Below are 15,023 nucleotides of genomic sequence, written 5' to 3'. Positions count from 1 at the left end.
CTCAAAGCCCACCCCCATAGTGACACACTTCCTTCCACAAGGCCACACCTCCTAACAGTGCCACTCCCTATAGGCCATGTATTCAAACACATGAATCTATGGGGGCCATTCCTGTACAAACCAACGTACCCATCACGTTGACAATACCAGCCATCACAGATTCAAAGAATTTCCATTAAAAATAAAATAAGTATGAGTGTCCACCCTTCCATACAGTCCTTGAAGTCAGAGTTCAAGCAATAGCACAAAAGAAAGAAAGAAATAGATACAAATAGTAAAAACCATCATGTTTGCAGGTGGTATGATTCCGTGTATGAGAGACCCTAAGGACACCACCAGAAAACTCACAGAACTGATAAACACTTTCAGCAAAATGTCAGGATATGAGATCAACATGCACGAGTCAATCCCAACAGCATGTAGTGTGCCCTGTGGACAACACCAAACGTGCCGAGAAAGAAACCAGCCCAGCAACCCCATTCACAACAGCTTCAAAAATAACCAGGAATAAAAATAACCAAAAGGCGGGGCACGAGGAGCTTTTAACCCCAGCACTCCAGTGGACCTCTGTGGGTTCAAAGCCGGCCTGCTCTACATAGAGAGTTCCGGGTCAGCCAGAGCTACATAGTGAGACCTTGTGCTGGACAAACAAAATCAAAGAAGTAAAAGATATTAACAACGAAATGTTTAAAATTCTGAATAAAGTGAACATGACAACGGCATACGGAAAGAGCATCCTGATACGGGGAAAATGGCCACACTCCTAAAGTGATCTAGAGATTCAGCGCAATCCCCATCTAAGTTCCACTGCCATCCCCGTATAACGCCGTTCTTCACAGAGATAGAAAATACGATCTGAAATCCATATGGTGACACAAAGCAGCCCAGATAGCCAAGGCAACCGTGGTCAAAAGAATACTATTGTAAGCATCACCTACCCGACATCAGGTTAGACCACAGGTCCACATTAACAAAAACATCAGGTTAGACCACAGGTCCACACTAACAAAAACAAACATACTGATCGGCAGAAGAGAGTGGTGAACCCAGAATTAAACACACACAGCCACGGTCACCTGAGTGTTTCCTTCCAAAGACACAGAGGCTATATTTGGAAGGAAAGACAGCCTCTTCAGTAAATGATTCTGCGAAAGCTGGACACCCGTCGTAGAAGAATAAAACTAGGTCTCTATCTACACTATTTACAAAAACCAATGCAGTGTAGAACAGAGGCATCCAAGTAAGACCGGAAACACCAACAACTGTGAGAGAGAAATGGAGAGGAAATGCCCCAAGATGTGAGCATAGGCGAGGACTTCCTGAAGAGGGTTACAGTGGCTCAAGGATACATCACCATAGGCTGAAAAATGGGATTCCGTGGAATGAAAGGGCTTTTACACAGCAGTTTAACAGTTCATTGGATTATGAGACAGCCTAGGGGCAGAAGGGATACCTCAGAGGATAAAGGTGGTCCATCCGGAAGCCTGGAGACCTGGGCTTGAAGAAGAGACCTATGCCACAAAGTTGTTTTCAGTCAATAACTACATGCTATGACACACACGCTACATGCTCACACACAGATTATGCATACACACACACACACACACACCCCTAAAAGAGAGAGATAAAGAGATGCCTAGAGAATGGGAAGAAAGGTCCCTGCTAGCTATACATCTGATAGATGATTAATATCTGGAATATATAATGAACTTTTAAAAAGCTAAATACCAAGAAAAGAAAACCCCTCAATAAATAAAAGATCCTATGAGCGAACAGACAGTTCTCCGAGCATGAAGTACAGATGACGGATGAGCATATGGGGGAAATGTTCAGCGCCCTTAATCATCAGGGAAATGCAAATTAATGAGAGTCAGAATAGCCACCCCTAAAAAAGCAAATGACAACAAATGCAGGTGAGGGTCGAGAGCAAAGGGAACCCCTATATGCTGCTGCTGTAGATCTGGAGTTCAGTGTGGATGCTCTTCAGAGACCAGAAATAGAATTCCTATATGATCCAGCTTCCTAGGAGCATGTGACAAAAGGAAGCTACCCACCTGGAGCATGTGATGGGCCTACAGGACCCAGTGTGTCCTTCAAAGGCTTGCTGACCTCCCAGCAGGCCCTGCTGCCCATAGATCCCACCACCAACACCCAATAGCATTATGCGCTGGGGACCACGTTTCCAACACACGACACTTAAGATAGAAAGTGTACACTCACTTCTAGTGGTTGACACCTCTCCACAGAATCTAAGACAATAGCCACCATCAGCCCTGTTTCCAGAGGAAAGAAAAAGGTGTTGGCAATACCGGTGTTTCTTAAGAGCCACGAGACAATACACTTGAAAGAGCATCTTGAGAAAACCCAGCAGCTCTTCTCAGTTTCTATTCTTCTTCCCCAATGCTAACTTCCTCTCAGGAACACGCCTGTCATCGAATCCTCCTTCTTACCTCAGAGTCTAGCTGTCCCGTGGGAGGTTCCTACCGTGTGGAGGGAGACAGAGTGGGGGAGGGAATGGATGGCATAGGAAGAAATCAGTGTCTAAGTCTCCCTTCTGGGGCTACCTTCAGCCTCTTGTCTCTGGAGGTAAAGACAGTTGGTGTTTGCGGCCATTGAGACGGCTCCCACGAAAGGCACTCGCTGCTCAAGCGAGGTGATCTGAGTCGCTCTCTGGAACCCATGGAACAGATGTAAAGGTGGAAAGGGAAAAGCGACTCCACGAAAGCTGTCCTCTCACTGCCATACCTGCACTGTGGCGTGCGTGTCCCCACCCCACCCCCACCCACACACACATCATACAAACATATACAACAATAACAATGTTTTAAACCCAAGAGTTGTTTAGCTCTACTAGATTAAAAACTGAAGAATGGAAGGAAGGAAGGAGGAAGGAAGGCCATTCCTTCTCCTCTGGTACATGCTCCTACAAAAGCTGTCACCTGACAGACCTCAACAGCCCCTGTCCCAAACCATCCAGGCCCGAAGACACAGCACTGCTATTCCAACCTGCCCGTCCCAAGGAGACCTATGAAGGGGTTATACTTTCTGGATTCATTTCCATAGTGTTATCCTACAGGGCCCCCAGAGGAACCGACCAGTCAGCAACAGGGATCCCTGCCCCATACTGAAGAGGTTCTTAGTCTGGTGAGAAGCCAGCACAGGGAGAGAGACTTTCTAAAACCAGTCGACACTAGTTAGCACGGGAGGATGAAATCACTTCGTAAGCTACCATCGCTCTGGCCCTCCCCTCTGTCCAGTCACCTTGGAGACCAGGCCTGCTGGTCCTCCTTCTGCATTCACATGGTCTCCTCTCTGTATCTTAAACCTATTTCTTGGTCCATACCAGTTCTGCAGGCAGCCCTCCATAGGCGCCCACCCTGAATCATTGATTGTCTCCAAAAAAAAAAAAGTTATATTAATGTCGTTCTGTACTAATGAGTCTACCCCACTTGGTCCCAGCTGGAGCTAATGTCTGCTGATTAATTAGTGCGGAGCTCTCTGGGAGGCAAGAGTGGGGGAGGGAGAGAAAGAGACGCAGACGGGAAGGAAGGAAAGACCGTTTGTAGACTCAAATAGGTTTCCTCTGTTCACCAGCAGCCCACACGCACCCCTACCCCACCGGTCCTCCAACCTGAAACTGGTTATGGAGCGGACACTTGAAAACCCACCCCTCTTCAGTCACTTACTGTCCAGGAGAAATGAGACACTTAGTTGTTGCCCCCAAAGGGCAAAGATGGGCCAGAGGAGAGCACAAGGCAGAAACTGATAAATCACGGTCTCAGCTCTTTCCAATTTTGCCCAAGGCAAATCTCTGGTTTCCCTGGGCCTCTTTATCCCTAACCTGTAAAACAGGAGCAAGCCAAGGAAGGTATAATAGCACACACCTGAATCCCAGCACTCTGGAGGCTGAGGAAGGAAGATCATGAGTTCGAGGCCAGGCTGAACTACATAGTGAAGCCTTGGCTAAGACAATAAATAAATTAAAATCATTTTTTAAAGGAATAAAATTCTACCCTTGACTGTATGCCATCCAATACCGGACCTACCTTCCATTGCTCTGAGTCATGTGGCATCATTTGTAAAACACACACACACACACATACACACACATACACATACACACACATACACACACATACACATACACACACATACACACACACATACATACACACACACTCACACACACACATACATACACACACACTCACACACACACATACACTCACACACAAACACACACATACATACACACACATACACACACACATGCACACACACGCATGCACACACACACACACACACACACACACACACACACACACACGTTGCAGAGGAGCCAGAATGAAGTAGGTAGCTTCAGCTTAGGGCATAGCCAAGTTGCCAGTATGATCAGTACATGGAAACTACTGTTAGGTTACATCTCCAGAAATGACCAACTGATTAAGCAAAGTGTGTGCCTCAGCTTACCCGGGTCCCTAAATGGATGCAGAGCCAATAGTGCAGTCCAGGAAATGGCCCTATTGTCCCTGTTCAAGGGTTAGCCAAGGCTCACAGTGAGTGGGGGCTTTCTTGGTCTTGGGTCACACAGTAAATAGCTGAGCTGGGAGTTGAACACAGAGGATACCTGCTTCCAAACAGAGACCCTTCCCCCACTGCTGCAATTCCCACCCATCAAGCTTTTAAATTTGATTTTGCTGCAGCCAGGAGCCTGCAGGCATCCCGTCCCAGTTCTGTAGATTTCGAGGCTCCTGGGCCGTCACTAATCACTCTCGAAGGCTTGTCATAATCCCTTCCCTGCTGGCATGCAGAACAAAGGGGACAAACTAAGGGGTCAGCAAACAGGGCTACTGTGGACCCATGTAAGCATCAGTTAGCTCATTCCAGAACCTGGGTAGTTTAGCTTAATATTTCACACACATTCATTCAGCAGGCATTCAACGAGTCTGAAGCTCTGTGCTCTGGGCTTCCAGCAGGACGTACGTGCATGACACTCCTACTTTCCTGTCCCTGGTGCAAGTCAGACAGCAAGCAAATGCACAGATTCAACCGTTAGAAAGGTTAATGACCAGGATGTAGCATGAAGAAGGCTCTCCGGTCAGATGACATTGGAGGGTACGATACAAGCAAGTAAGGACATCCACTACCATGTTCCAGGGAAAGAACTCTAGACAAGAGAACAGGGCGTTTGAAGGCCCCCTCTTATAGGTTGATGTCATTATGCAGGTGAAGGCAGGTACAGGATAGAACGAGGCCTGTCATTGGACCAGAAGGAAGGATGGGCGGGAGAAAAGTTGTAGAGAGGCAGAGGAGGCTGGAGGAGGAGGGAACTGAGAGAACATGGCGGCGGATGTCAAGATTCCGCTCTGCACATATTACAGGTTGTTATGACTATTCTTAAGGAATGGATGTGTACAGGATTTTGTGTTGTCTAAATGGGCAAATTATAGCTTATCAATTGAATGCGAGGATATTGTGGGATGCGTTCTTTCGTGTGGTGACTTAATTGAGTTCAAGAGAGTATATGGTGGCAGGATGCACCCGGCCCGCCATAGAATTGTGATGTGCATGCCTGGCGTGGTGGAGACCAACCAAGAGAGCTGTGAGGGAGGGAGGGGCAGCCTGACAGAATGCCGTGTTGGAATGGCTCGAGGACAGCAGGAAAGTAGATGGGGGCAGCGTGGAGCCTCTGAGATAAATTAGCGCTAGTTCCAGTGGCCCGTTGGAGCCAGAACTAGCGAGAGAGTGCAACCGTCAGGATACACAGGGAACCCAGAACCATCCCACTGCCTTTTTATTTATCACAACACTATCTTGTCTGTTTAAGCCTTTATAACAAAACACCATCAATGGATAACTCGTTGACTTAGTCTATCTGGAGCTACTATAACAAAATGCTACAGGTTAGCTCGTTTATTTTAAAAACAGCACCACCACCCCCCATCATATAAGAAGACAGGATAGAACGAGGCCTGTCATTGGACCAGGAAAAAAGAATACGGGGGGGAAGGGGGAGCTGGGAGGAGAGGGAGGAAGGATGGAGAGAGAGAGGAGGCGAAATTCATTCTTGTATCAGGCTCTCACTTGTGAGGCAGCAATATTAAGCTATTCAGAGCCCTTCCGACTAGCCCCTCTTAGACATCCCATCCCTCAGTACTACTGCACTGGGTAGGAGAGGAGGGATAAGCTTCAGCATACAAACTCTAGAAGGTGCACTCAAGCACACCACTTAAGACAGATGTATTTTGTTGACACTAAATCTATCGATGAGGACCACCCCTTATAACCCATTGCCTCCCAAAGACCCCACCCCTAACACTGTCACCTTGGAGACTAGTCTTCGGCCAATAGCACAGAGAGATTGGAGATGCTGTAAACCTCAGCCTGAGAAGACCCCAGGCTGAATCATTTCCAGGTTGTTCAAGCAATAACGAAAGGGACTGGAGAGGTGGCTCAGTGGTTAGGAGTAATGGCTGCTCTTCAGAGGACCCTTGTTTGATTCCCAACACCCACTTGGTGGCTCGCAGCGGCCTGTAACTCCAGCTCCATGAGAGCTGATGGCCTTCTTCTGCCGCCCTGAACAGGCAATGCACACATATGGTGCACAGACAGGGATGCATGCAGGCAGAATACCCACGTGTACAAAATGAAGATAAATAAATCATTCTTTTAACTTACAAAGAAGTAGCAAAGAGTGGAGAGGAGAGACGGGAAGGGGCGTGGCTGGGGAAGGGGCGTGGCTGGGGAAAGGGGCGTGGCTGGGAGAGCAGATGGCAGAGCCCTGCAGAGTTTGTATCGTTTGCTTGGGCGCATCTGGTTTCTCTTGTTCCTATTACTTACACTCCTTACCCAGCCATTTCCTGTCTCTGGCTGGAGAAAACCCACCTCACTGGTGTAGTATTCGAAGCGTTTTGAATGGCTTCTCTCAGGCAGACTCTAAGCAGATTTCTGCTGCCTAGGCTCCCTGGGGAGTGCTGGGGAGAGAGAGCAGTGTGCAGAAGCCCCCCACCTCGCCCATCTATTAACTCACCCAGACAAACCTGAACCGCGGAAGTGTGGGAAATAAGTGTGGAGACAGGAGAGATGGCTCAGCCCTTAAGAGCACGTTTGAGTCCCAACACCCACGCGGCAGCTCACAAGACTGTAACTCCGGTTTCAGAGGATCCAACCATGTCATCTGGCCTCCTTGGGCACCAGGTATGCACACGGCGCATAAACATGCACACAGGCAAAACACTCATGCGCGTAAAATAAAAATAAATGAATTTTCAAAACCCAGGGTCTCCCCTCACATCTCTGGGTCCCCACTGTGTTGAGTACGTAGAGATTGGACGCGTTTGGTTTCGCTCTCGAAACTGGTTGGTATGTCAAACTTTTACACAGCATTTAGCCTGGGTTAGACACTGTAAGTCATCTAGAGACCATTCCAAGCATAGAGAGCCCAGGAGGAGTAGAGCCTTTGCCTGAAGCCTTGGATTTGAACTCCAGCACCACAAAATAAAGTATGGAAGGGCCCTGGGCATCATCCCTTGGTACCGGCAGATAGGCCAGGAAACCCCGTTACCATCACCATCAACATTTGATGATATCTGAGGTCAGGTCACAACGATGATTGATAGGAACCCAGCTGCTCTGGGGTAGAAGTGAATTCATGAAAAGCCTGATGAGATGGGAACTGAAGCCCAAGAAAGATCCCAGAGAGAGGAGGACAAACGGGAGGACCTTAGCAGACAGTGTGGGAGGCCATTGCAAGAAGAGGAAGGGAGCCCTGCTCACTGTACCGTATAAACCACATCTACACTCAGGACTTGATACCGAGGCCTTTGTAAAGACTTGTCTTCCAGGGTAGTATCTCCTGGCTTCTCACTTGAGGCTCTCGCCCCAGCCTGCTCCCAGGTGGGCCTCTAAGCAGAGCCAGAAAGGGCATTTGGCAAACAGGCAGCAGCCTGCTTGGCTGCGCACTGGGTAAACAGGACTCTGCCCTGCACCTGCAGCCCGCAGATGCACAGGGATAAATGTTTGCTTACAGATCTGTCTTGCCTAATGAGTGTTTGAGTATCTGCCGGGCAGGCCCGGCTCAAGGGAGCTGGCAGGAAGGGGCCAGTCCTGGGGGACCCAGTGCCTCACTATCTAGTCCCCCCTCCCCGAGTTCAGGATCCAGATCTAGGAGAACCACAGCTGGGTCCATGGGTAGGATACCCGCTACGGCTTTGTAAGGTCTTCGGGGAGGCTCAGGGAGCCTCATTCCAGCCAGTGTCCTCTAGCCCTCCTCGTCATTCTCCTCCTCATCCTTCTAAAAGCAGTAAATACACACTAGGAATACATTAATTCTGTATCAGTTGGTTACGGATATCTGGCACATGCCCCTTGAGCTTTTAATTTTTTTTCACTTCGTGTATTATTGATATTAGTTTTCAAATGAATATGTAAGATGATAATTTCTTTAATTAAATTGTAAAGTTTTTATTTTAATTTTTTCAGTGGGGAGGGGGTGCCTGAGTGGGTAGAAACACCTGCAGAGTCCAGAAGAGGGCATCAGAGCCCCTGGATGGACTTCCCAGGCGGTGGTGGAACTTGTCTTCCACACCAACCCTTGCACTTAGCCATCTCTCCATATCCTGGAAGAAAATTAATTAGTCAGAAATGAAAGTCCCCTGGCTCCCTGGTCCTATTTTCCAACTTCATCTTAACTTTGGGAAGATTTTATTTTCGTCTCCACGTTAATAGAGTCGTAGACCCTCAACACCTTCCCGTCCCTATACATCCTGAGTGACCTCATTTTTTTTTTTTAGCACCTGGAATTGATTCACGGTTTGGATGTCCCAGGACTGATGAAAACAGTATCCAGTTCCCTTTACTGGGTAATGGCGACCAATATCTTTGCTATGACAAATACTGTCCTATCCATCTTCATCTACTTACCCCTTTGTGGACCCATCAACGTTTACCTGTTGAGTACGTTCTAAACAGGAAGGCTACATTTCTTCTCCACTTGAACGGTCACTACCAAGTTATGCTCCGAAAGGCAAGGCCACCTTACTCTTCATTTCCAGCAGCCCGTGAACGTTTCCCCACTCCCAGATAACCTTTACTACGCTCATTGGTGACAGCATCTGCTTTCCTGGTAGTCTTAGTGACATTAAATATCGGTTAGTGCGCTGTCTGTCCATCCCAGTTCTGAGAACCTCCTCATCACACGTGGCACGGTTTTGGTAGAAACCTTTCTTTGCGTTTCAGCGAGGCTTCAGTAGCAACTCGGTCCTCTGTGACTGCTGTGTCCAGGACTCCAAGAGCATGTGGACCCCGGCGGGGTTAAAGGCAGCAGGGAGCTCCTGTGTGGCCCGTCCTGAGAGAGTCACAGCCCCGAATCTCACAAGACTGGAAGAGGCATTTGATCACAAGCTGGCCCCCTTAGTATCACCAGGAAACAAGGCCAAACGAGTCACGGGCTCCTGTCCTTTGATGAGAGCGTGAGAGCGGTGTGCATGAGTCAGGTTCGAGTGTTGAAAATGTCCATCAAAACAACAACAAGGGGTTGGGGATTTAGCTCAGTGGTAGAGCGCTTGCCTAGCAAGCTCAAGGCCCTGGGTTCGGTCCCCAGCTCCGAAAAAAAGAAAAAGAAAAAAAAAAAAAAAAAAAACAACAACAACAAAACAGAAGCAAAAAAGGAAATGCGCTGGCTTTGGGCGCGGCTGGATCCAGGTACTCAGACACGGTCACCGCCCCTCTGTCTGTCGGCATCTTCCACTCTGCTTCCCGCTCCTCCTGGCTCCATTTCTAACGTAGCTGAGCTAGAAGGGCCCCAGGAACTGGCGGCCCACGTGAATTCAACAGCCCAGGAGATAGCATAAAGATGTCGCGACTGGCTGGGGTTTGATCCTTCTGGGTCACATGACTGACAGAGCTGGGTAACAAATCGTACAGAAGAGGCCGATGTAGATCTGAGAGATGAAGGCAAGTCGTGCATGAGGCACGTGTGCCTAGAAGGGAGATGGGAAAATTCAACGGCCCTTACCAAAAGAAAGGGCCCCAGCTACTGACACCAGAGTTGAAGTCGAGCTTTGTCCCCATTCAGTAGCCCCAGGCAAATCACCTCTCTTGGGACCCGAAGTTCCCCCTGCTGTAATGTCCAACTTAAAGTCAGTAGCTGATCCCGGAACCTTCTAGAAGCAGAAGAATGCTTTAGAGTTCAATGAATAATAGAGGGGAGCCCAATACAAAACAAACGAAAAGCTCTGTTCTGTTGAAAGTTTTATCTTATCTGCTTAATCGAGTATTAGGCCAGGAATAACCAGAGTGTGCTGTCATACGCACATCAACAGCTCAGCATCTTAACAAAGACTGGCTTCTCGCTGGTGAGTACAGCTCAGAGAACCGTTCTTGGGAGTTCTCCCCCACACCCCCAGCCAGTCACCCTGAGTCCCACCTTCAACACCATTTCTCATTCAATCATAGTAAAGGCCTAGCCTCTATGGAAGGAGAGAAGGAACATCCACTATTGCCCACACCCCAGTTGGACCTCAGCATCTGTCACGCGCGTCGATTCGCAGGCCAGGGACCCTGGTAAAAATCCACCTGATGAGGAAAAACCACCCTGGTTTTGGTACCTCTGCCATAAAGTGTCTTAGTTTGGGTTTTATTGCTGTGAAGAGACACCGTGACTAAGAGAACTCTTATAAAAAGAAAACATTTCATTGTGGCTGGCTTAGAGTTTCAGAGGTTCAGTCCATCATCATCATCATGGTGGGGAGCAGGGCGGACATGGTGCTGGAAGAGCAGAGAGCTCTACATCTTGATCTGAAGGCAGTCAGAAGGAGACCCTCTTCTGCCCTGGGTGGAGTCTGAGCATGAGGAGACCGCCAAAGCCCACCCCGACAGTGACGTGCTTCCTCCAACAAGGCCACACCTCCTCATAGTGTCACTTCCCATAGGCCAAGCTTGTGCAAACCACCACAGTTGGCAGCACTGGCTTCTTATTGGTTGTTAGCCAGCTTCCACCACTGAAACAAAACCCCCATGGCAATGAACTGTTAGGAAGGGACGTTTCAAAGGCTCAGCCCAACTCACTTAGCCCCTGTTGGTTTGAGTTCATAGTGGGGACACATGAAAAAGGGAAGCTGGTTTAGCTCATAGGGGCCATTAATCAGAGAGGGGAGGGAAGAAGAAGAAGAGGAGGAGGAGGAGGGGGGAGGAGGAGGAGGAGGAGGAGGAGGAGGAAGAGGAGGAGGAGGAAGAAGAGGAGGAGGAGGAAGAGGAAGAAGAAGAAGAAGAAGAAGAAGAAGAAGAAGAAGAAGAAGAAGAAGAAGAAGAAGAAGAAGAAGAAGAAGAAGAAACCAGAATCCCAATGTCTTCTCAAAAGCACATGTCAATGACCTAAATTCCTTTTAGCAGGACTCGTCTCCCAAAGAACCTACCACTTCCTGGTAGTTCCAGCGACTGGAAGCCAAGCCTTATGTGTGTGGGAACTGAGAGAACACTTAAGATCCAAGCCATAACATGTATCAATCACAGGGTACAAGGAGAATGAGGCAATGGATAAAAGAGTAAGAAATCAGCCGTGGATGACAGATGTGTCACATCTCATCACATCGCAGCCCAGAGCCAATGTTTTTAGGCTGCAAAACCGTCAAGTATTTTTTAGCATGCAAATATTTTAAGAACTTCCAGTCTGCCAAAGAACAGGAATTAAGAGTGCCGAGAGGAACATGGGGCTGGCTAGCTCAACTGGTAGAGCATCAGACTTTTAATCCGAGGGTTCGGGGTTCAAGTTCCTGGTCACTGACACTCAAACTTTGAAAGTTGAACTTACTTAAATGGGCTGGAAAGATGGCTCAGCGGTTAAGAGCACTGACTGCTCTTCCAGAGGTCCTGAGTTCAACTCCCAGCAACCACATGGTGGCTCACAACCATCCGTAATGGGATCTGGCGCCCTCTTCTGGTGTGTCTGAAGACAGTGACAGTGCACTCACGTACATAAAATAAATAAATAAATCTATTTTTAAAAATGCTAAGAGTATTCAATAGATATGCTTGCAACTTCAGGATTCTCTTTCGTGATGCAAATACAACAGGAGAAACTCTAGTGAGAAGAAACCATGCCGTTTGTCACCAAGATGTCCGACGTCAGCACACGGCATGCCCAGTGGTTCTTGCCATATTCCCTGTTATCGATATTGCTGTAACAAACTGTTAGACATGAAATTAACTGCGATGAACCAAGTGGTGGTAGTGAATGCCTTTAATCCCAGCACACAGGAGCCAGAGGCAGGCGGCTCTCTGTGAGATCAAAGCCAGCCTGGTCTACAGATCTAGTTCCAGGACAGTCAGGGCTATGCGAAGAAACCCTGTCTCATAAAAACAAACAAAAAATTTTTTTGAAAGTAAAAAAAAAATTAACTGTGATGCTTAAGAGCTTATTTGAAAGTTCTAGCAAAACAGCCCAGCCGCTAGAATACCCTTGACAGACAGGCAGTCCTCCTCTGTTCAGGGAAGGTTTTCGGTTTTTGACTGAACACTGGTCTTTGGGAGGAACAAACATGAGAGAAGAATCAGACACCCACATAACCAGCCATATCAACCGAATCAACCCTGGCAATCACTGGGGTGGCAGATGTCACAACCAGAGTACCCCCACACCCGTTAACTGTGATGTTCAATCTTGACTATTAATTAGACTGAGAACCTTCTAGGAGATTAATAATGTCCACTTCCGGGTTATGTCCAAAAGGATAGTAGTTCTAGAGACAATTAGATGATGAGGACTGGTGCCTAATCGACGATTGCGTGCATTGATAAACCTGAGTTTGAGAGATGGTAGAGCTACATACGGAAGGTTGGGCCTGGTTGAAGGAAGTGGGTCACCAGAAGTATGCATTTAGAGGGTGTGTTTTGGTCTCCTAGAGCCATGAGGTCAACACTCTCCTTCATCAGATGTCCTTCCAAAGGGACTAAAAAGTCTGAACTCATGTTTCAAAGTAAATCCTTTCTCCTTTAAATGATTTCAAGTGTCTACCCTAGAACAACAGCAAAGAGTTAACGCACTTGGCTCACAGTAGAAGGGTGTCAGTACAAGATCAACTGACCCCATGACTGTGGCCATGTGGTGAGGCAATACCTCAGGAAGTCTGACCCGGGAAACAAAATGGAAGGAGAAGAGACAGGGGTCTCACTTCCCTTCAAGGACATGATCCTAGTGACCAGGGACCACCCAGTAGGGAATGCTGACACCACCCTGAGGACAAAATTTTTAACACAAAGGACCCTTGGAGGACATTCCTAAAGCATCTGCTACAATTCATTATAGTTTACACAGATAAACATACATGTAAAGTCTGGGGTCTCAGGAACATGTGTGTAGAAGTTTTGGCTTTAAAGAGCAAGATGCCTTACAATGTCTAAGACTAAGTGAAGCCCTGAAGGACATCCCCCCCACCCCGCCCCCAGCAACACATAGCATTTCCTTGGGCCTCGGTGTTCCTATCTACAACGATGTTTAGCAAACTCAAGGACTTGACCAAAAACAACTAGTCCAAGGTGTGAGCTATACCAGAGATGCCTGTGGCTTGGCCGACAGCTGATAATTTACTGGCAAAGGGTATGAACTTTAACTACATGAAAATCTGATTTTATAGATCAAAAAGAACCAACTGTGGCCAAATATTTATTGCACTATAAAGTAATAGGTTAAAAACTGAGGGCCCATAAACATGTTTTACTTCATATTAAAAATTCATTTCTGTTATCTCTTTAAAAAGAAAACCTTTGACAGTAAAAAAAGAAAGAGAAAAATAAAAAGGAGGAAAAAAAGGAGAAATCATTATTGCGGTCAACTGGCTGCCGCCATAGCAGGAAGGCACCCACGGGCAGTGAATTCATTCATCGTTTGAACTAAAGCAGAATCAAAGTGTTATCAGAGCCATGCCTACAGCGGGAGGCAGTAGTCTGGGCATGCAGGGGTCCATCCTGGGAAAGTATTTGTCCAATTATGACAATTTTGTGTACCGTTTCCTGGAGTGTGAGTCTCTCGGTGTGTGGGGGGGGCTCTTCAGCTCTGGGAGGCGAGTGTGAGCACTGTGCACGGAATTTCCAGATAGGTGATCACAACCGTGCAACTCGAGGGTGGTCCATGTTCTTAATGTGCATACCTCGAGCAGAGGCAGGATGCCGGCCCTGGGCTGCAGCCCTGTCGTGGATGTCAGGGTGCCGTGCTCTGCAGCTCCAGGTCTGGCTGGAGGCAAGGTTTTTCCATTCGGGGTTGTTGGACCTAGCTTGTGAAAATCTCCCCAAAGCAACTTCTTCAATTTTCTTCTTAATAATGGCCTTCCCTCTGTGTTCATGATTCTACATTAGGGCAAAGATTTCTTCATTACAACTCTGAAAGAATGACTCGTGAGAGGGAAAAAAAATAAGCTGTGCTTGATTGAAATTAAGAATTCTGCTCTATAGAAAAATACAGTTAAAGGGGTTTTCAAAAGCCCACAGGTTTAAATAAAATTAAAGCAGGAAAGTTCCCTAAGTTTCTATAGTATGGGAATGAGCAGATGGCATGTGAAGCTTCACTGGTTCAAAACAGACGTGTGCTGAATGGTTTCTTATAAGGAAAGAGACAGTGTTCATCATCAAACCCACTCTGGGTTTGGGTTTTGGAGGACCATATAGTCAGATACTAACGCAACTCATTGTGTTAAAGCACAATGCTCGGCTTAAAATTTCAGTGTGAATAGAAAGCTATTAAATATGAAAGAAAAAGCAGCCACAGGTTGAGAGAACATATCTGTAAAACATATATGGTGCCTGGTTTTTAATATTTACATATCACAGAATATTAATATATGAAGAACCTCCCAGGCACTAAAAGGCTGCAGATTATAAGATTCCGCTTATGACAAATGTCCGGAATAGGCTAATAGCCCATATAGAGACAGTAGAGGAGCATTCGCTGGAACTCAGAGTAGAAAGACAGTTACGGGTGGTGACAGAAGAGGAGCGACCAGGCTGATGGAATCTTTTTCTCCATTGACGAG

At 47.2% G+C, this 15,023-nt stretch overlaps 1 long non-coding RNA gene across 3 annotated transcripts in view; it reads left to right on the top strand.

Annotated features, from left to right (window-relative positions):
- Window positions 1–12,005, top strand: part of LOC120097924 (uncharacterized) — a 30,036-nt gene extending 18,031 nt beyond the window's left edge. For all 3 annotated transcript variants that reach the window (XR_005495847.2, XR_005495848.2, XR_010059088.1), the window contains 2 exons: window positions 6,960–7,197; window positions 8,793–12,005. This is a non-coding gene — a long non-coding RNA (uncharacterized LOC120097924). The remainder of the gene's footprint in view (window positions 1–6,959; window positions 7,198–8,792) is intronic.
- The last annotated feature ends 3,018 nt before the right edge of the window (window positions 12,006–15,023 follow it).

The sequence above is a fragment of the Rattus norvegicus genome, chromosome 17, assembly GCF_036323735.1.
Source record: "Rattus norvegicus strain BN/NHsdMcwi chromosome 17, GRCr8, whole genome shotgun sequence".
Lineage (NCBI taxonomy): Eukaryota > Metazoa > Chordata > Mammalia > Rodentia > Muridae > Rattus > Rattus norvegicus.
This window is presented reverse-complemented; position numbering and strand designations above follow the sequence as displayed.